Source organism: Anser brachyrhynchus (genome assembly GCF_964034855.1).
Source record: "Anser brachyrhynchus genome assembly, chromosome: 2".
Classification (NCBI taxonomy): domain Eukaryota; kingdom Metazoa; phylum Chordata; class Aves; order Anseriformes; family Anatidae; genus Anser; species Anser brachyrhynchus.
In genome coordinates this window covers 30,308,471-30,330,247 of record NC_137695.1, presented here as the reverse complement: position 1 = coordinate 30,330,247, position 21,777 = coordinate 30,308,471, and the positions used below count along the sequence as shown (strand labels likewise).

Below are 21,777 nucleotides of genomic sequence, written 5' to 3'. Positions count from 1 at the left end.
TAAGCTTTCAAAAAAAAATACTTTGAAGCAAAAAAAAGTGAACTTTTAATGATAAACAATTTCTGTGATTTTCTTTATATAATTACCGTACTCAGTCCCTTGTAGGGTTAATGACAAAAGGCTCGAACCGCCTGCCACCCTGTGAAAGGTCACAGTGGGAGCACAACTCTGCTCCCTGCCTTTGCCATTGATTTGGCAAGGAATTGGCTGGCTGCCCTCCCTCTCCCCTTAGTCATCCTGCAGTCTGGGGATGTATGATTTACAATGGTGAGAGAGAGCTCATGCTAATGAACCCTCCTCATCATACGGATCTTTATGCCTAATTCATCAGGCACTTTAGAGGGCGATCAACTCATCAACAGCCACACACTGAATTTTTTAGCTCAAGGCTGGCGTATGCTCTCTTTTCTGTGCACAACTGTGGTTAGAGAGACTGAGTAGACCAAGTACATATTGATAAATGAAATGTTAACAACACTTTAGCTCACTGCCCTACTGCCCGATGTACTCTTTTTCCCCTGCTTCCTGAGGGACTTTTTGTCCCCTGATAATATAAAAGAACAAGAAAGAAAGAAAGAGAGAGAGAGAGAGAGAGAGAGAGAGAGAGAGAGAGAATTTAAATAGTTCAGTGCCCTGATAAGCAGGCATATTGAGACAATAACCTGTCCTAGCATACATGTTTCAATGCATTTGAGGTAGAGATGTTTCCTGAATGCTTTCTTGGTTCTTGGAAAAGTGTTTTTAGTACTCTACCATTGTGATTACATATGTGCATATATGTGCTCTCCCTCTTGTCTGCTGTGTTCCTGTTGCTACCCAGTACCTGTCAGTTTGCTCTGTTATGATCTAACTTTCTGAGACTCTTTCGCAAGAGACTCTCAGCCACAGCATCAGGCTGAAGGTACCACCAAAATGCAGATACACACGCACACATACCCACAATAAGAGAATGAATTTGACATCAGATTTTCTTCTATTACTGACTATAGATCTTGCATGTTACTGTAGCAGCCCTTGAGTCTTCACATGGAATTTTGGAGACTTTAACATTTCATTTCTTAACTCAGTGTCTTTCCTGTCATGATTAGCAAACTTCAGAAATCATTGGGGGGGGGGGGGGAAGGACATTAAGGTACAAACGGGTAATCTGTGAAACTATTAGGAAGCTAATCTGGTTAGCAGAAAAAACAATGCCTGCCTACAAACAGAAACAAAAACTATCCTAGTCGTGTGACCTGTAGACTCTCCAATGCCTCTTTGAAATACAATAAGAAACTTTGCATTTACCTTTAGCTTTTGGAATTCAGCAAAACATCTATCAAAACAATAAAGAAAATAAACCTAGACCAAATCTTATAAAATAATAACCCTGCCCTCCTACTCCCCAAAAGCAAAAGCAAACAAACAAAACTCACCAATCCTCACAAGGCAATGTCTGTCTGAATTTACCTGTATGAATTGCATACAGTACTGGATTTTCAGCTTTTCTTGAGATGCTCATACACCTGAGTAGATTAATATATATCCTTTTGTTGCTGTTGTGGTTGTTTGTATTGCTTTGTTGCTTTATTGCCAAGCATAGCAGGGCAGCAACCCTTTGGAGGAGGAACTTTAGGATACACACTTCTTTCACCACCTCTGGTGTTCATACTTTGGCTGTTTAACATGGATATCAGCTTACTGCCCCTCTCCTGATGCAAGAGGGGATCTGAGATGGAAGTGCTTCTCCTCAGATGGACATGGAGTTTTGAAACTCTCTGCTTATATAAGATTATAGCGTGTGTGTATATACATACATATATGCACACACATGTACATATATGAGCTATATAAATCTTTCTGTATGAAATTTCCTTAACGCCCTTCTGCTACTATAATAATTTCTAGAGTTTCTAGATTGCTAAAGCACACACACACAGACCAGTGTGACAGAGAACCAGATCCCACTGGTATGGTGCTTCTCTAAGTTAGGTTTCTGAAGATGGATAACATGAGCACAGATGCTCACTGCACTCTCAGAAATTACACTGAGACTAGTTTGGGGTCTGGATGCCCAATGTGGCCAGCACGTTTTTTCTGCTCATTGAGCAAAGCCTGTCTTTCACTATCTGAATCTCTTGTGGGGGCATGAAGATTTAATTGGTATCTTTGTTGAAAGTTACCCTCAAATCTAAGGAATGAAATTCTCTAATCAGTCGCAGATGTCTGAATTAAAAAAACACATACTGTCATAGTCCTTTGAAAGCTGAAGATTCATAGTTCCAACTTTCATTTTGGAAGGGCTTGTAGTTGGGGCAGGAAAAAAATGTGGTTTTCAAAATGTCCATGAAAAAATGAAATAATTTTTTTCTTATTAAACTTACTACAAATTTTACATTATGGTTTGTTGTCTGTGGTTTAAAAACCTAGATTACATTTATATGAGCAGAAATCAGGCATTTCTGAATAAGATAGATACAGATACAATGACACAGGGGCATAACAAGAAAATCTATTACTAGTTTTATATCTCACAGGCCTCTCTTTAAAACTTGAAATAATTTTATATAATTTTGTTTGCAGAAGATCCAAGCACAAGCAGAAGCACAACCATTTGCAAAAGTTGAGGAAAAGCATTTAAGTCTACTTGGCATCATTTCAGTTCTTTACAAATCTATTACATGAAAAATAAAAAATAAAAAAATCACTGCTCTAGGGAGTGAAGCTATTGTATCTGAACTAGAAGGTCTGACCCAGATATAGATTGTACCCGTTATGTATAGACCATCAATTGACAAACATTTGAAAGTGTTCAGACTACCAACAAGAATGAAATAATAAAAAAAAAAAAATCTATTGACACAAAAACATATAAAACATATGAGAACTAACAAAGAAGCAAGAGCTGGTTCATTGTGAACAGACGTTTTCAAGAGTCTTGCAGTTTTTATTTTGTTGGGTAACAAGCTTAGTGGAATTCAAAAAAAGCACCTGGTTCTCAGATATAATGCTTCTTTTAAAGAAAATATAAAAAGTTATGCAATGATTCTGGGCATCTGGAGTACCCTCAACACTCATCAAAATTTGGGGAAGAAGGGTGTGTGTGTGTGTTTATTTTCTTAAGTCATAAACGATGAAGGTTGAGTGGGTTTTCAGACAATGGTGGCTGTGTTTGCTACTGATGAGCTATCACAAATATAACAGCAGTGGAGCCAATAGAAACCAGACCTACAAGAAGACAGTTGAGCAGAGTGTTCGGGATGTGGGCTAAGGAGGAACAGCCAATGTTTTCCTCTTTGAAAACCAGATTTGGGAAATGGAGTTCAGTCTGCAAGTTAAACTGCTTCATAGATTTTACTTGTGCAAACCAGAGGTTTACGTGATCGACAGAATATATATGCCATGAGCCCCAAACCAATTTAAACTGGGTGAAGATCTGTGTCACACAAGGAGCTATTGTAAATTCAACACATCTTATGCCTACCTTGAAAATGTTTGTCCGACAGTTCGGGTCATAGTAAATAAAAATATTACTCTCCCTCAATTCAGAGTGGAGCTAAAGACTATTTAAGTCAGAGAAGTCTTACCATTGATTTCAATACGATTTCATTCAACACATTCAAAACCACCTGAATTTTGTGTTGTGGTGGATAAAGCAAACTAAGTTGCAAAAATCTTTCTTTTTGAAGATGTTAATACCTTCCTTGAAAATAATAGAAGCAAATTACATTTCTGGGAAAAAAAAAAAATCTCCCTTAAATTTCCCCCTTTGTAACTTCCTCAGTTGCAGTCTAAAGCAGAGCAAGAGCTGCATGCTTTCTATATGAGCATGATAACAAGCACCACAAATGTTCAGCTTAGAACTGTCAAGCCACACATAAAATATTGATACCTCATATTGGCAGGGTTAATACACTGTTATTTTAATTGCAAACACACTGTGGGTGATTAGTCAAACTTGGTGCGTCTTGAATCTTAAGATAAAGATGCCTTCTGGCTGGACCTCCTATGCAATTAGCACTATGACCCTCATGTACTCTTCTCTGTTATTAATATGATTGGTCTAATATGAGATATCATTCATTAACCTGTTGTGAACCATCTTAGAAACCATCTTTGAATAATAGACTGCATTTCTTTTTCTAAATCCATTTACTAGCAGGGACAGAGAAAGGGATGAAGACAAGCTTTCTCCATTAGACTGACTGGTATAGTGTTAAGCACAATATATAGTGTATGAAATTATGAAAGAGCAAATTAAATAACAGGGCATATCTGGCTCATTAGTAATGGATGATCAGGTGCTCATTATGTTGAATTTCCACCCTGTTCTGAAGATGAATGCACATGCCAGAACAGAAATATGCTAACTGACCCTGCCTGAAAATAAACTAATGCACATCTGGAAGTTCACTGTTTTGCCAGCTCGCTACTGTTTATGCTTTCTTTCTTCCTTTCCTTCTCTCTCTCTTTCTTTATTTCTTTTTCTCTTTTTCAAATTCAATTAGAATTTGAATCTTTCATCTGTTATTAAAAGTGCACCTGTCTACATGCTAGTTAATAAAAAAATACAGACTGTTATTATCATTAGGTAAATAAAAGAAAAACAAAAAGGTGTTTTAGAAGAGAAGTGAGCTTATAAATGTAGGTCCAGAACTTCAGCCAATGCCAGTCAGGTTTCTCTACTGGCTCCAATAGAATTACAGTGTTAACATCAACCGAGGAAAAAAAATAAATAAAAAAATCAGCAACCAACCAGCCAACAACAACAAAAACAAACAGTAAAATAACTGTATCTAAGCAAGATCAGATTGCTAAGTGGAATTGATCATAGTTTTGCTGTGTTGCCTGGTTTAATATTTTGCCTTAATAATACTCTGAATTGACTATTGTTGTTATATTCCTGTGTGAAAGCTTGATCACTTCAAATTGTTTAGCCTCCTCAATAAATGGGCCTGTCAGAGTTTTTGGCTTCTGAATGTGCAAGTCACCCCTTGACTGGTCTGAAGAAAAGGACACATGGCAGTTTGATTGACTTTAAAAAGAGTGTTGAGGTTTATCTGAGTCCCATCACAGAGGAAAGCAATGGGGTGTTAAAACACTGAGAGCAGAAGGGTGGGATGAAGAATGCTGCCTGGTCTGTGCACCTCATTAGGAAGCAGTCAATACTGGTTTTGTGAAATTCTGTGTGCTCCCTCCTGCTTCAGTGCAGGGGGTCAGCTATGCTCTGTGCGCTGGCATAGGTAGTACTGGGCTGTAGGGTGCTGCCCTGCACATGTGTGAGGTGCAGGCATGCCAGCACAAGAAAGATCCTCTCCAACACATCAAACTCAATGCCTGGGACTTGACTGATTGGAGTAAAAGAAAAAAAATATCTTCCTGCATAGGAGTGTCCCAGTTCTATAACCTATATTTGTTTGAAGAGGGACTCGGTGTGAGTCTCTACTAACATATGAGTAAAATTTTAGTGCTTATAAAGTGGATGAGCCTTCCTCAGTGTGTATACTTACTCTAGTTATTCTTGTTGGAAAAGATAGGAGGCAGAAGATTTGCTGATTCTTCTCTCTGATAGCCACCATGCTACTACATTAAAGCATCATTTTTTAATTCATGTTTCAGAATAACTTGAGTAAGAGCATTTCAGAGTGCTTACCTTTGACATCTGAGTACAAAATACTTATTAAAGAAATAAATAGTATGTCCTCATCAAATGAACATTGTGGTGTTTTCGCAGAGATTTCCAAGGCCTCTTAGAAAGGAAAGCATGCCAATTGCTTAAATGAAACATTGCAAATTATGACTTTTGCAGAGATCAGCTGCTAATTACTTAGAACAATTGTTAATCATCCACTAACAACCTGGAGACCAGTGCAATTGTTAGGAATTCTAGCAATACCAAAATTACCACTGTGTTAAATTATTAAAGTTTTGTATCAAAGAATGAGTTTAAGTTGTTTGGTCCTGTGCAAAAATTCCTCTGATCTTTGGCAATCATAATTTATTTACAGCTTCCATACGTTCTCCTATCACAAAGAAATAGGGTTTCTTAAGTATGGCCAGGAGGCACTGTATTTTCATATGTAGTACTGTCTTTCAGTGGGAAAGACAAGGAAGAACTGCTAGCTTGAAGGTTCAGCAGCCAGCTTTTCTGTGTGAAAGGCAGGTTATCTAAACATTTTCTTCCCCTGAGAGAGATATTCTTAATATTTATTCTAAAATACAAATATTAGGGTTCTTTGCTCCATGTGAATTATCCTTAGGTATAGTAAATACAGTTCAGGTTAAAATAAAATCGGGGCATAGCAACAGCTAATGTTTACATTTATAAAAAGTACATGTGGAGATTATTACAGGAAAATGTTCCAGAATTTATTTAAAAGTCCCCCTTTTAGCTGGATAAAGAACATTTTAGCATTTGGACTTGAACCCAACTTGGCTGTAACTGTATTGTGGCTCCCACAGATATGTCTCTGTTTAATGTGGACTTCTTCCCAAATGTTAGGATTGGTACATTCTGCAGAAGGCAGATTAATCCTAAATGTCCTGGTTTATAAATTACACAGGACAGTTGTCTTTTTTATTATTATTATTTTTTTTTAATTCAGCTCTGATCTATCAACCAATGTCTGACTGCCCTTTAGAGTCAAAGAGAGATAGGATCACCCGTTTATCAGTGTAACTTGTCTGTGTTAGATATATAATTACTTGAAGTATCTGGTAAGCTGTAGCAAAAATGTCATGATCAATGATCATACTTAAAACTGCAACACAATTTTACGTAGTGTATGCAACTGTTTTTTACAAAGAAAGATATGTAGAAATAAAAGCCTAGCTTTTTTTATTTTTAAAAATAATTGACACTACATTGTTGCTTTGAATCAATGTCCTTCTGTTGATAATCTGCTTACAAGAGATATGTACAAAGATGTGATTTTCTTCAGAAACAGGATATAGAGAATGTTCCAAGCAAAATGCTTGCCAATTTTTCATACCACACTTCTCAGTTCTGACAGTTTTTGTTTAAAACTGCTTATACACAAGCAAATAAAAGGAACAGGATTTTTGGTTGCTCTGCCTTCCAGTCTCTAGAGAGCAAACCAACTGGGAGTGGGCAAGAGATCCTAAAAGTCTGCTTACTAATTTTGCACTGCCTGACTCAGATTCTTAGCAGGGTTTGATGGTTCCATAAGCATGAAAGGGAGAACCATGAGAAGCCTCACCAACAATTTAGTTAGTATATCCCGTTATATAACCAAAGTAACATAAAATGGCGCTAGACTCTTCCTCGGATCCTTTTGCTAAAATGCTTACAATTTTAGTCCTTGAGTTAAGTTCTGTCTTCTCTCTATTTTCCCACCAAGTTGAAGAGTCTAATTCTATGGAAAGGTTAGTCTTAATTACAACCTCTATTGCAATGCTCCTGGTCAGCTTATTTTTACTCTACCACATTCATTGGGAATACCTATCAAATATAAACGCTTTCAGTTTGCTCTCTCTCAAGCAATCTTACCTATGATAAGTCAGCCATGAAAGTATTCACCTGGATCTTGGAGCAGAAATCCATTTTTCACAGAATCAACATCTCCTGGCATGAACACAAAGGAAAGGCACATCATTAACAACCAAAAGGCACTGCTTGCTAATAACACCAGGCACCCATGCAGTATGTATCTCTATAACCTCCTCTCATCATGCAATTCTTTCCAAAATGCTCACTACTAACCCAGTGTTATTTCTACTGAAATAGCAGCAATTAAATTTCCATTGCAAAGAAAGTATGAACAAAGCTGAACACTCTTGTATAAAAGCACGGTGTTCAGATGAGGAAGGCAGCTTTGAATGGCTGATAACTCTGTCAAATCAACATCGGTTCTCATCAGACCACTCCAAAGTGTTTCTCTTTGCAATAACAAAGCACATCTCAATTTGTATCACTTGCAGTTTTCAATGTTTAGAAAAAACAAAGCTACATGATTATTTTCTAGCTTTAAAGACAGTGATTTTTTCCCCCTACCTCTCCATACCAAAAATTAGTTAAATTTAACATATACAATAGCAAAATTAAAATGAAATTCCAAGGAGAAAGTAAACAGCAAGGATGTAGGGAGATTGCATCTAAAAACATCCCCCCAAAAAAAAATAAAGAAAATTAGGAGTGACACCTGAAGGTTAGAATGAAAACACTTTTGAAATGTTATCTGTAACAGTTGTGCTGTCCTACAGCACCCAATTACAAATCCACCCATGTGATTCCCTACCTTAAAACTGAATTAAATATTTAAATCCTGCTGTTCATGTATGCAAAATGTAAAAGGATAGGTTTTTTGTTGTTGTTGTTTGTTTTTAATTCATACAGCAGAATGACCTTCATGAAGGTAGATCCCTCAGATGCTGAAAGAAAATGGAACAACTCTCTTTATCAAAATGCGCAGATAAATTTAATTTTTTTCTCTGTTCTCAAGAAATACACTTTTTAATATACACTGTTACATGAATACATACAAAGAAGTGTATTCCATTTTATAATATATATATATATGCTGCATTTATCAAAAGTAATCCTCGCCACTTTTTCTTTCATTTGGGAAAATTAAAACATATATTTTACAGCTAGCTGTGCAATATTATTATATCTAACACGATTTCAACTGAGGGAAATCAATGGGTGCCAGCTTTTGGGGAAGGTTTTGAAAAATGGCTCCTTTCATACTTAGAGGAAGTATAGTGCTTTGTTTGCAACCAAGGAAAGTACTCTGAGAATGAAATTAAATCTTGTCTGTCAACTCAAACAAGATAGCCCTGCAGTTTTCATCCAAACATCCCAGAAATGTGAGGTATTTGATCAGATTCTACTTTCATATATGATGAAATACTAGATATCTGCAAATCAATCCACACACACAAGAAAGTAGTAACTGGCATCAAAAAGACAGGAAAAGGAATCACAATGTGATTTCTTACTAACGCAAAAAATCCTAAATCCCTATTAGTTTCTTGCAGATCATCTACACAACCAGTTTGCACAAATGGGGCACATTGTGCTTGTGTTTTGGCAAGTTTTAGTAGACTGTCATTTCTATTTGGAGAGAAATTTATTCTTTCTGAAACTCAGAGACAATGTTTTTATTTTATTTGTATATACTAACATGGGACTATAAAATAATCCATTCACATTGGCAAACAAAAGAGAGATCATGTGGTTATTCAATTACCCATGTTAGCAAAGGGACTGGTATTCAGATTAGGGCTAGGAAGTATATTTAGGCTTAAATCCCAGATTTTCTGTGAGCCAGCCATCTTCATTTCAGCCAAATTGAGACAAAATACTCCAAAACTTGTTCGTAATATGTGCTTTAGCCTGACCTCAATTATGATCAATTTATACCAGGATAATTGTGGGAAAACTTTGGACCAAAGTTACAGCTTTTTTAACTTGATCCTTTCATATTATATGTTTGCAACATGAGGCATGTGCCATCACCACATTACTAAATAAAGGTCATCCTCAGTTTGCTGAAACACAGATTAGTTACCAAGAACATTCTAGCATTCTTATACTTTTTTTTCTCTGGAGTGTGGGAAATGAGGATGGTCTTATTCATTTTTCTTAAACTAGAAGTAGACCACAGTCAGCACTGAAGTCTTACCACTTAGGAAAGACAGTAAACAAAATTTCTGGGTTTTTATGAACTGAATAATGACACAGCAAGCAGGAAGAGCTGGCCATGTGCAACACTGTTTTGGAAGCTCATCAAATTTGAACACGAAGAAGGAGACAGTTCTTCCCCCAGACTCCTTTTCACCAACTTTGCATACTTTTGTAAATAAGTGCACAGAAGTTCAACACCATCAAAGCCCTTGTAGTCAAGAGCTACATACATTAAACACTCTCAGTACAAAATAAGAGTGTCAGATGACTTCTGCATTCAAAGACCCACAGATATCAAAATTAATCACTGACCCATTACAGGAATAAATATCTTCTTTTTCTTTTCTTTCCTTTTTTTTTTTTTTTTTTTCTTCTCAGTCTGCTGCTTATGATCTTACAAACTTTTCCTATGATTATAATTTTTGTGGAAAAAAAATATTCATCCATTAAACTAAATGAACAGGAAGTCCCCAAACCAGTCTATGACAGTCCTTGCAAAATTAATAAGAAATCCAGGGAACCAAAACAAAATGATAATAACAACCTAAGCAAAAATAAATACATAAATAAATAAATAAGTTTAATCCAAGCTTTTGATCATTCTTCTGCTATCCCTCTTGGGACTGGGCTTTACCAACACATCTCTCCAGTAGTTTTACTGCAAGGCAATATAGCATTACATTTATGATGACAAAGTAAATTATTCAATAAAGAAATTCAGGTTTCAGTAATGTCTTTTTTTCCTCTTAAATGTATGCAGCAGTATATATTTGCACATTGCTATTTATCTGTCCAGTGAGACTTTTTAGAGTATGAGTGCCTCCTAATGAGTAAATAGCCAAAATCCCACTACGGTGGTGGTATATTTTTCCTTCTACTTTCTCTCAGTTGATTTAACCTACACAACCCATTGACTCTTCTTCTCAACCCTCTGAATCACTTAAGCTTCTTATCGCTTCATTCTTAATTTTAGATACTTTATAGACAACTGTAAAAAATAAATCAGAAATGAACTTTTTCTTCCCTTTTGACAACAGTCTTATCTATGATGGGTTAAATTTCCTATTCCAATAGGCTTCTTGGAATAGTTTTTTGCTCTCTACATTAACAAGATTTCTTCATTTTTCTACTGAAATAGATGAAAATTTAACAGTCCAACTGGAATTTAGAAAGGTAAAGAACATTCCCATGTTCGCTGAATGGGTTATATGAACAGTCTGACACCAGTCTTCTAGTCAGTCATAGAAGACCATTAGCTAATTCATTTCTCATATCCATTTGAACATGTAGCAGCAGTAGCATAGAATCCAGGCAGACTCAGGGCCTAAATCACTGCATGGAACTAAGGGGAGAAAACATTTAAAGAAAAAAAAAAAAAAGAAAAAAAAGATCAAAATATGTCAGTCTTTCCATGCATATCTCAATTTATCTTTTTCAAGACAAAGTTCAGCAGCTGTCTTCACCCAGACATTAATCTCAGAGAGGTACCGACTTATTCCATGAGAAGTGTTTGCACCAGATGAAAGTAGGGGTTTTCACAGGGTGCAAGGCTGGGGCAACAATTCTCAGGATGCAGCCTCCTAAAGTTACTTGAGACCTCACCGTGATGATTTAAAAAGGAGCAACCCAAGCCTTACAGTGTTCCAGTACAGTGGCTTGTTTGTTTGTTTGTTTGTTTTTGTTTGGTTGGTTTTTTTAAATGACTGGAATAATTCATCCAACATAGTCTTCAGAGGTAATTTCATGTTCTTGAAGAAGCACAAATATACCCAATACAAAAATATACACAAGTACCATAGACAGAGCTGGAAGTACTTCGAAATGGAGATGGATCACTGTACAACTAGTGACCTGGCATTTTTATATCAAGGTTTAATTTGATTGAAATTTGAATGAAAAAAAAAATAAATCTATTTTCTCTTTTTTGTTTCAGATTTTTTTTAACTCTGCTTAAATTCTAAGCCAATCCTTTTATTTTTTATTTTTTTTTAATATCTCAGAATGAAAAAGGGAGGCATGAAATCTCCAACTTTTATATTTTTCTTCTTTAGTAAATAGAGACAACTGAAATAAAAATTTAAACAAAATATAATTTCTTTTAATATGAAATCTATTACTTAAAATATCGAATTAATTTTGTTTGCAAAACAAAGGTTTAAAAATATTATTTCTTCTGATTTATCTTTAATAAGAGTTCAAATTTCTTCCTCAGCTTCTGTACTCAATAAAAAGAGATATTATAATAAAAGAGATATTATATTGCAGGTGATAATTTTAAAGTTTTTCTGGGTTCAGAAATGGCATATTGTGAATAAAGTCTTACCGTGCAAGATGATAAAACTTTTTTTTTTTTTTCCAGCTCTTATGGGGTTGCAAAGCAAATAGGTATATTCTTATTGAGATAGGTGATGGCTAATAAATTCAGAGTTCCTAACTCTGTAAATAAGCTGAAGGCACAAAAATGATATCTTAAAAATCACATCTTGTTTTTCAATAGGATTTTCAATGGTGAAAGAATGGTAACAATACAGGTTGACAAAGATGAGTTGAAGAAATCACTCCAAAATAAATAAGCGTAATTTTTTTTTACTATGACTGACATACAGAATGGCGTATATGCAATATGTGTATTCTTTTTTTTTTTTCTGAAACACCTCTTGCCTTTCAAGTTCAGATGATCTTTTTTCTGATTTTAAGATCTTAAGTAACTATTCAGAACAAAGTAACTCCAGTCAGTTCCTGCCTCTGCTTCTTCCAGTCCAATATTTTAGAAAGAATAAAGAAATCAAAATGCAGTCATGCTGTTATTGTTTATTAAGTAAAAATTTAACCTGGGAAAGGCAAGAAATTCATCCCTTAATGTAATCAGAGGCTCTGTATATATACTTCTCCTGCATACTCTTGGAACAGAAGATGAAGGGGAAAGAGGTGGCAGTGCAGTTAGTTTCCATTTCTACACATTTCCTGCTTCTGGGGGAAAATCAAATTGCATTGTCAGCAGGTGTGTACTTCCACACTCCTCCTGCAGATAATATGTATTTCATTGGAAGAACGGACTGGGTATGGCTCACTATAATTTTTATCTTCAGTCCTACAGAATCTGCATGTGTATTTTGCAGACGTATCATCAGCAATCATGTTAGGGTTTCATGAGACAGTAAGCATCTCTGATTGCTTCTGCAAAGCCATATGGCCATGCATGTTTTGCTGCAGACTGACACCGAGTCATGTTTTTCTAGAAATTATTTTCAATAACAATAGTTTGTTTTTTTTTTTTTTTAACTAAGACATAAAAAAGTGCAAACTAGAAAAAAAAATGGGCATTCAAATTCAATCAGGTGCCTTCAGAATGCATGTCTTAGTGAGTATTTTCCCCTAGCCTCCCCTCCCTTCCTCCAAATAAGGTGAGCAGAAAAATCACACTTTGATACTCTCAGAAGTCCTTTTTATTAAAAACTACGGGAAGGTGAGGTTTTCTATAGTCGTAGAAGCAAATGGAAATTATTTTAGGCTTAGTTTCAAGATGAACAGAGGGAGAGAAACCCTCATGGGACAAAATCCATAGAGCTACAAAATCTCAACCACATATTATTACATAACAGTTTTCAGGCACCCCATTCAGGAGAAATGTATTTGGAACCCTGCCCAAGAAAGGGCTCACTTGCTACAAAAGGATGATAAATCTAGAGTTTCAATATTTTATATTAGTATCATTTGTTCTCTCAGCACTGGTATTACAGGCACACAAACATGAGAGAATCTTTTGTTAGAGATACATAGTCAGAACACATTAAATTGAACTTTATAGTGCTAATTGCTCTTTGAAGAAAGTGCTGTCTGACAGTATTAGAAATGGTACTAGAATTTGTTGAAAAGTAGAAATCTAAGTTCTTCTAGAGACATAGAAGTGTTTAAATATCTGATTGGGTAATTGGAATTTTAGAATTTATTTACTGGTGGAAAGCAAAATTTAACTGCTTCAATTTTATATATGCAGCCACAGATTCAAAAATTTCAGTTTTTGTATCAAGACAAACCTAAAGCTTCTTGAAGTATAAATCATAAAAATAAATAAGCAAGACATGGAATAATCTGGAGTAATTAGGAGTTGGTAAAAGTAGATTCTGATTCAAGATATTTCTCTATCTTGGAGTTCTGACTTAGATCTCTAGCTTTTCTATCTAAGTTATACATAGGAAGCATAGGAAAAAGAAGTTTGCAAGTTACATCTCTCTTGAGGAAACCTTCATTTTGCATAGTTCAACAAACAAACAAAACAAAACAACAACAAAAAAACACCCTGAAACAACTACTTATTTTCACATATAAAAACTTCTCAGTATCCACTCCAAACTACTGTTTCTTGAAAAAAAGCTTTCAGGTAATCACATCTTTAGAGAACTTGAGGAAATAATTCCTGACTGGGATTCTGGAGTCATTAACTCACATTATCAAGCACACCTAAAATTTTTCTCTCTCATCCAGCTTCAAGGTTTCTCTTACTATGAAACTATCAATTATGCTATGGTGCATAATTGCTTCAGGTGGCTGCATGCAACCTTAGCTCCACAGTGAGAACAAGCTCTGTTTTGTAAATTTGGCTGTATGTTATTTACACATATCATAAGTGCACTTGGATTTTTTTGTTTTATTTGTGTGAGAGGGAAGCAATATGCTATGCACATGAAAAAAAGGGTATTAAAACAGGTGAAGAAAAGGTTAACTGATGACTAAGGTTTCCCAGACTAAGTGATCCAGACTGTCCTCTTCTTTGAAATATTAAACTTTCTCAAAAAAAAAAAAAAGTATTATTCAAATTAGTCTGGACACTTGTGGTCCAGGATTGTTTTGGCAATATGAGAAAAGCAATTTTGAACACAGATTTCTGAGAGATGACATTAGCTGCCAAACTACTGTGTATGACTTTTTATGATTCTCCTACTCTCCATTAAAAATGTTATCTTGACACTGAACAGCCTTCTCCAGCATATTACTACACTCAATTAAAAGTATTGATTTCAACAAATAAATACTAGTTGAAGAAAGATTCTTCATCAGAAGTGTCTCAGTCAATTTTAATTCTGAGTTGATGATGGGTTTGCATAGTTTGTAATGTTTAAAGCTGTCTAGCTTAGCATAAACAGTTTTCTATGAATATTTTTGAGCATGTGTAAAAGCAATAATAGTTACTTAAATACACTATCAGCTTCCAGAATGGATAAGATGTTTTAAGTTGTGAGAGCAAGTAGTATATACATAAAAGGGAGTATTTCTACTAGGCTTGATTATCCTTTACAAATTCTAAGAATCATATATGCATGACTAGAGGTAAATCTGTGGTTGAAGGAATTACATCAAAAGAATTTTCCAAACCAAAAATCAAATGAGTGATGATGACAAAGGATTCATATTTCCCCATCAGTTTTCAAGGCCCTCAAACAGAAGTATTAGAAACCTACTGGAACCATTAGAAGACCAGCTGAGTAGCTCAGGAAGAACTTGTAAGGAAATCCTCTGTTTACTGATTCTTACCTCTGTAGAAATGAATTAGCTAACAAAAGATTTCATTCCATCTACCTCATTGCTCTATATTATCAGAAATCAGTCAAACGAGTATACAATCCAAGAAACATAACTGTAGTTATGAAACTTCCATTGTCACCATTTTCCATTTTGTAATGAATCTACATCCCAAAATGTTTTTTTTTGGATTAGAAAGAAAGCCTGTTCCTTCAAGCCTGTTGCTTAGGTGGAAAATACAGCACAAAGAAAGAGGGTGGGGAGTGTGGGGAGATGGTATAGTATACATTTAATCATTTTTGTAGTTATGTGTGTCAATGCTTAGTTCTGTGCTTCTGCTTCTACAGCTCTAAATGAGAGAAAATAACCTTTACAGTGCTAAAAGTGTTAACATCCATACTGCTAACTAAGCATAAATGTGCTTTAGGATCCCTTTCTATTGCAATACCATACTACACTGTTATCAGGGAATAGCCTAGCTGGCTGTTTAGTTTTTTATTTCTTGACATTTATTGTTCTAGCCCTAATTATATTGTGATGACTTCTCACAAACAGTTCTTTTAGACACTACTATTAATATTTGAACTACTGGAAGTATGTTTTTGAGTAACTGTCCATGACAGAGAAACAAGGCAAAAGCTCACAGAATTAGTCTCTGTATAAATTAGTCATACAGCTTATCCAAAAGTTTTCCTTACTGACACCTCCCCCGCTCTCTGGGGAAGCAGGTACCTGACACCGTTCAGGCTTTTAAAACATTTCATTACGATGTTACTGCTAATTTAGACACACTCCTTATTGATTGGCAGCATTGTTCGTGATGGGGAAAGTAATTTATTCTCTGCTAGATCCTGGGAAACTTCCATTTACCTCAGCAGAATAGTACAGAACAGTCATACAGCTACACGGTACTTGGCAGGACTTAGCAAGAAGGACCAGAGGAAAATCACTGCTTGGTGGTGCATTTCCTTATCTACCAATATGTAGCAGGAGACCAGCATTTCAAACATATGTTCATGGCATAATTTGCTTTAAGTAGGTAAAAAGACAAATACATTTTAGGTATGTAGTTTACTCAGAAAGGATTGTTCACTTACAAGAATTAGCTTCACTAGCAAGATTTTAATCATTTCATTTTTTTAATACAAATATTTGGCTAATAGATATGAAAGGTATTTATTTTCTCTTCACTTGGCTTTCTTTCCTAGGATTAGTATAACATGACAGATGGCTGATGTCATCTTTACTTGGAAGAACTCAGCTGGCAATAATAGCATGGTACATTTCTGGGGATTTGCTGTACTGTAAGTCATGAAGCGGTTTTCAACCAAAAAGAGTCCAAAAGGGAATTCCCAGAAGTAAATATCTGCCTATGATATCCTACTGAGTCTTGTTGATGCATCACAAACAGAAGGAAGCATAGAGTCTTTATAAAACTCCATAAATATTTACAATATTGTTGAAAATACATTGGAAATGCTACAGATTGCAAATGGTATGGGCCCCCTTGGCACTGTATCTTTAATTTTGCTGTTGAGTGAGAATAACAAAAACTGCTGCTTTATATATATCAAAATCTGTTATGTATATATTTGAAGTTCAGTGATTTTTGTCACATTTGACATTTGTGTGTAATAGAGTGAAAGCATTAATATTATTAAAATGTAGATACCCTGCCTGATTGTTTTTCATTTTGCTAATGATTGCAGTGATGAGTAGACTAATGTCAGGGTCGGAGGGTTAAAGTTAATGAGAGCTTTCCATTGCACCACTGATTAATGGTGGATACTGTAGCAAGAGATTTTCAGATTCTTCTTTTGTAAAAAGAATGAAGGTAAAAATGGACTGATGCCAGTTTAAATACTCTGATTAGCTACCAAAATGTTCCTAAATCTTCAGTCATCACTACATCCAGGCCTGACCAAGCCTGTGGGAAAATATTTAAAAATATATAAATTACATCAGATAATTGTAATGATTTGAAGTAAATCTTGCTTTACAAATCCATACTTTATCTACACTAGGCTAACTTGTAATAGACTTTATATTCCTTTACTTAAATGAATATTCAAAAATAGCTTTTTTTATAGGTGCAAGGATAGGAGTATTATACCATAATATGTGTTTTAATAATAGAAAAAGTTTTTGCAATAGCTGATTTTACAATTATAGTTTAAATATATCAATGCTAGTTGATATTTGCCACCCCTTAATCCAAGAACAGGTTTTACTGTCTGGATTCCAAAGAGGGAGTGCATTCACTGACATCCATAAAGCTCTAATGTTCTCAGACATACGGCTTGATTTTTGAATGGTCCTATGTGAAGCCAGGAACTGGACACTTGTAGGTCCCTTCCAACTCCGGGTATTCTATGATTCTCTAACTCTTCTTAAAGAAAATAGATATAAATGCAAGAGAGAAGACCCATATCCATAGCAAACTGAATAAACAATTTTGATATTGATTTCCCACTTCAATGTTATTTCCTACTCTCAGTTATCACAATGAGAAGAAAAAGTTAGGCTGGGAGATACTGGAAAGACACATCTTACAAAAAAAAATAATAACAAAATAAGCAAACTAACTAACCTTATTTTCAGAGTCATATTGTTAAATAAACTGTGTAAGTTGTTTTTAAATTCCTACTAAGAGCTTTTCAAAAAATATATGTGCATATTATATATACATTTAACAAAGAATATAATATGATTATGACAGGTAAAGCATGAGAGAACTTAATGACTTAAGATAAATGGCTATGCCTGTCATATTGACCTATCTTTATATACCTGAGAAATGCATAAATAAAATATGACCGTGACATTTATATGAGTATTTTTATTCCTTTTCCAGTTTTTATTAGGAAATAAAATTAAATGGTTGCATGTTCCATGGTTAAGAGAAGTCAAATCTTGATCCATCACCTGAACATTATAACCAATGAATGATAATTGACCCATGATACCTATTAGTACCAGTGTAGGTTTTGCCCATTATACAAGCAAATTTGAAACAGGCCAGCATTATAATGGGCAGCATAAAACTGTCATGTTCCCGTGTAGTTACGTTGATGGTTCACTGAAGAGACCATCATACCCTGCAACAATGGAAATAGTAGGCCAGTAGGATTTTTAATGCTTTTATTTAGTGGTACTGCGTATTTCTTTCCTAAGCATGATTAAATAATCATAAGAACTCCTCTAAGGGCTAATCTGCGTTATTTCCCAGATTTTCACCTTGGGGACATATTGTCCCTTGTCACTGAAACCTCAGGGACAGAAGGGTACGCCACAGGGTGGCACAGCAGGAAGCTGAGATACTGATGAAACAGTGTTCAGTTAATGAAGGCATGGCCCATGGCCTCTGCTGGTATGCCATATGTTTGAAGAAATGCTAATGACTACAATTCAAATACCTTTTTCATCTTAACTATATGTAAATGTGTTTATAAATGCTCTCTTATAAATATACTATCACATTTTTAAAAGCTAAGTGCTAATGTTGCTTTCAACATCTATAATACACAATAATTAAAACTTTAGCAATTCTGCTTAATTATACCTTATGGGAAACTGTACAGTAATTTATAGAAATTAAGCAGAAAAACAAAGATCAACAGAAATAAAGCAGCAGTGGAAGAACTGAATAATAAATCACTTAGATCATTAATTTACAAAAACAAAATCATTGTGAAAAGACAACTAAGAACTCAATTCTCAAACAGCTGAGGTCTGCAAGGGGAAGATTAGTTATAAAACCCAAAATGTTCCATTAAAAAGCTCCCTCAGCATGCTGAACTGTGTCAATTATTACAGTTCTTTTTATTCTGTGTGACTTTTTTGAACTGACAGATCATTTCAAAACAAACAAACAAACAGTAGAAATACAGATTTTATAGTAAAAATTTGTGTGATTTTAATTCAACAGTGGCTCTTTCCTCTTTGCTTTACCTTTCTTGAAACCCTGTAACACTGCAGGTGATCATTAGCCACAAATGGCGTTTTGCAGTGAATCATCTCCTCCACAAGTGGCCAAAACAACATCTTCATTGCAATAGCAGAAGTGCTATTCAGGAAGAGCAGTTGGTGACCATGTTAGAATACATGGGACGCTACTATTTTTGCAGCAAGACAAAACACCCTGTTGCAGTCAACTCCAGGTTAAAGCACAGTATTGCTAAACTTTGAATATACTACTCACTCTCTTCTTTTCCTTTCCCTTTTCCCTTCAGTTAAAGACCTGACTCATCCAGATATAAATACTGCCTGTTAATACCAGCTACAGAATTTAAACAAACTTAAGATGAAGAAGGAACAGCTATTTTAATATTGCTGAGAAAACTTACTTACATGTCAACTCACAAAGGCAAAACCATGAAACTTAACTACTGGCTAACTCTATTTTCCAAGCCCAAATCCAGTTCAAGTAACAAGGAAACTAAACTGTAACAGCTGCCTGAGGGAATGTTAGGGGACTCCGAGTATTAAGGTAGAACATCTATTTTTACTGATTATTTTTTTTCTCTTGCATCTTAAGAAAAAGGGTGGAAGAAATTGTATGAATAGCCTTTACTTCTCCAATGTCAGGCTGAATTGTCCTATATTAGTGCTATCTCCTCAGTGTAAGAATTTTTCTGTTTCCATTTTACCAAAAAGGGTTAAAAACGTGACCTTAAATAATGAAGAGGGAAAAATGAAGAACTACACTATTTTGCAATCCTCTTTCTTATAAATTAGGCAACTGTTTGAAAAAAATAATTTGTCCTTGTAAACGTGTCATGGAGCATTCCATGGAATGCAAACCAGTCTTGTGTGTGTCTGATTTATATAGTGAGACACTGGGACCTATTTTATGGTCAAGACACTGAATGCCTTAACTTCTATTAAAGAGAATGTGAAAGCATGCTGTACATACAAAGGAAGATATCAAGAAAGGAAAGAAAGGAAAGAAAGGAAAAAGAAAATCTGCCCTTTCTCTCAAGTCAATTTATGATCACCTACTTCAGCCAAAGGCAGCTTTCTGTCCCATGTGCCCTTTTCATCCAGGTAGTGAGGGTCAAGAATTTGCCCCCAAATATTTGACATATAAGCTCTGAATGTCTCATTTTTTAACCATTAACACTGACTGGCCTGCTGAAGTGTCATTCTCTTCTGGAAGGCTGGTGAGGCATGGGCCTTTTGTTGGCCCTCCATACGGAATAAAATTTCACACTCTATCTGTACCTTATTTTTTATTGACAAAAATGTAAAATATGGAGGATTGGGTAATGGAGTAGAGTGCGTGTCCTTCAGTTTAGCAACTAAGCTCCAGGTTGGAGAGCAGAGAATTATTTTGCCACATAGCACTTGTCTATTGACCTCTGTGAAGAATTTGAGTAAAGTGATTTTAGGTACTTTCTGTTACCACAGTTAACAAATTCCAGCTCTCTAAAAAGGAAAAGATAGTCCTTTATTCCCACTTTATACACAAGGAGGTAAGGCAGAAGAGACAAATAATTGCATTTCTAAAAGGGAAAAATACCCAACCTAGTGATTTTGATGGGAATCAGGAAACTTTAGATGTCTGACCTTCAGGTTCAGATCCAGTAGAGTTAAACATTAAAAAATAAGATCTACGTAGAATTTATCTACTTCAGTGAAAAATTATTAAGCTGGAAACTCCCATACAATCCTGAAGAAGAGCATCAAACTATTCTGTCTCCACCTGTCTTACTGCTTGTTTGCAGTTCCTAGGTGCTATAGGTAATGATTTAACAAGTCTAATGCATGCCAGCTGGTTCAATCTAATTCAAAGTATGGGTAAACAGCAAGGATTTCTTATATATAGATGAACACATAATTTGTGTCCTGTGGATACAAGAAAGAAAAGCAGAAAGGGAGTGGTAATGACAGAGGAAAGACTAGGATTTCAGTTCCTGTTAACAAAACTATCTCACTTTCCTACAGAACAACACAGAAACTGTCTTGAGGGAAGTCTTGAAACCACATCTTTCTCTTTATGAGCTAGTGCTCAGCTACAGAGTTAAGCCTCCCTCTTCTTCCCTTTCCATACGGCTCAGCAAATCTTCAATGGTCTTCTGAATGGTATTTGAACTTTATGAGGAGCATTTGAAGTGCTTTGAAGAAGACAGAGACTGGAGTATCAATCTAGGATCTGGTGAGATGATCTTGGACACTCTGTTTCTACTCACAATGCAATTAACTATGCTCTTGAGAATTACATAAACAGAAGGAAATACTGACCTTTCCCCCTTGTTACATTTGAACAGGTATAAGCAAGCACGTATCAGGAACATCAAAATAGGCCTTACCTTGTCTGTAAGAGCGAATTTTAAGCCTCAGAAGAACACAACAGATGTGTTGTCCTGAAGCTTTGTACAGCTTGGAGACTTGTCCTATGCATTTGTTAAGTCTGGAGCTGTACAGTTAGCCTCACACATCTTAGATTTTATTTCGATTTTCAAGAAATGTGCCTAACTCTGATAGTACCCTGGGGAAGGAGCCTCATTGCCTAACCAGGGATTCTTCCATCTGGAAGGCAAGGGCCAGCAAGCATATTTGGCTTCATGCCATACTAGATGTCATCAGTATGTTACAAAGCCAATACTAGACGAAATCCTCACTCTTTT

General features: G+C 35.4%; 1 protein-coding gene across 2 annotated transcripts in view; it reads right to left on the bottom strand.

The window, feature by feature from the left end:
• The window catches only part of LOC308190308 (uncharacterized protein), a 373,068-nt gene that overhangs the window by 73,985 nt on the left and 277,306 nt on the right, over positions 1-21,777 (bottom strand). The window contains exons 1-2 of one of the 2 annotated variants that reach the window (XR_013947060.1): positions 8,238-8,364; positions 7,490-7,564 (exon numbers count right to left, since the gene is read on the bottom strand). The gene's annotated coding sequence lies outside the window, so the exon portion shown is untranslated. Of the gene's footprint in view, positions 1-7,489; positions 7,565-8,237; positions 8,365-21,777 lie in introns of those variants that run through there. The other variant, XR_013947059.1, reaches the window with a different exon arrangement.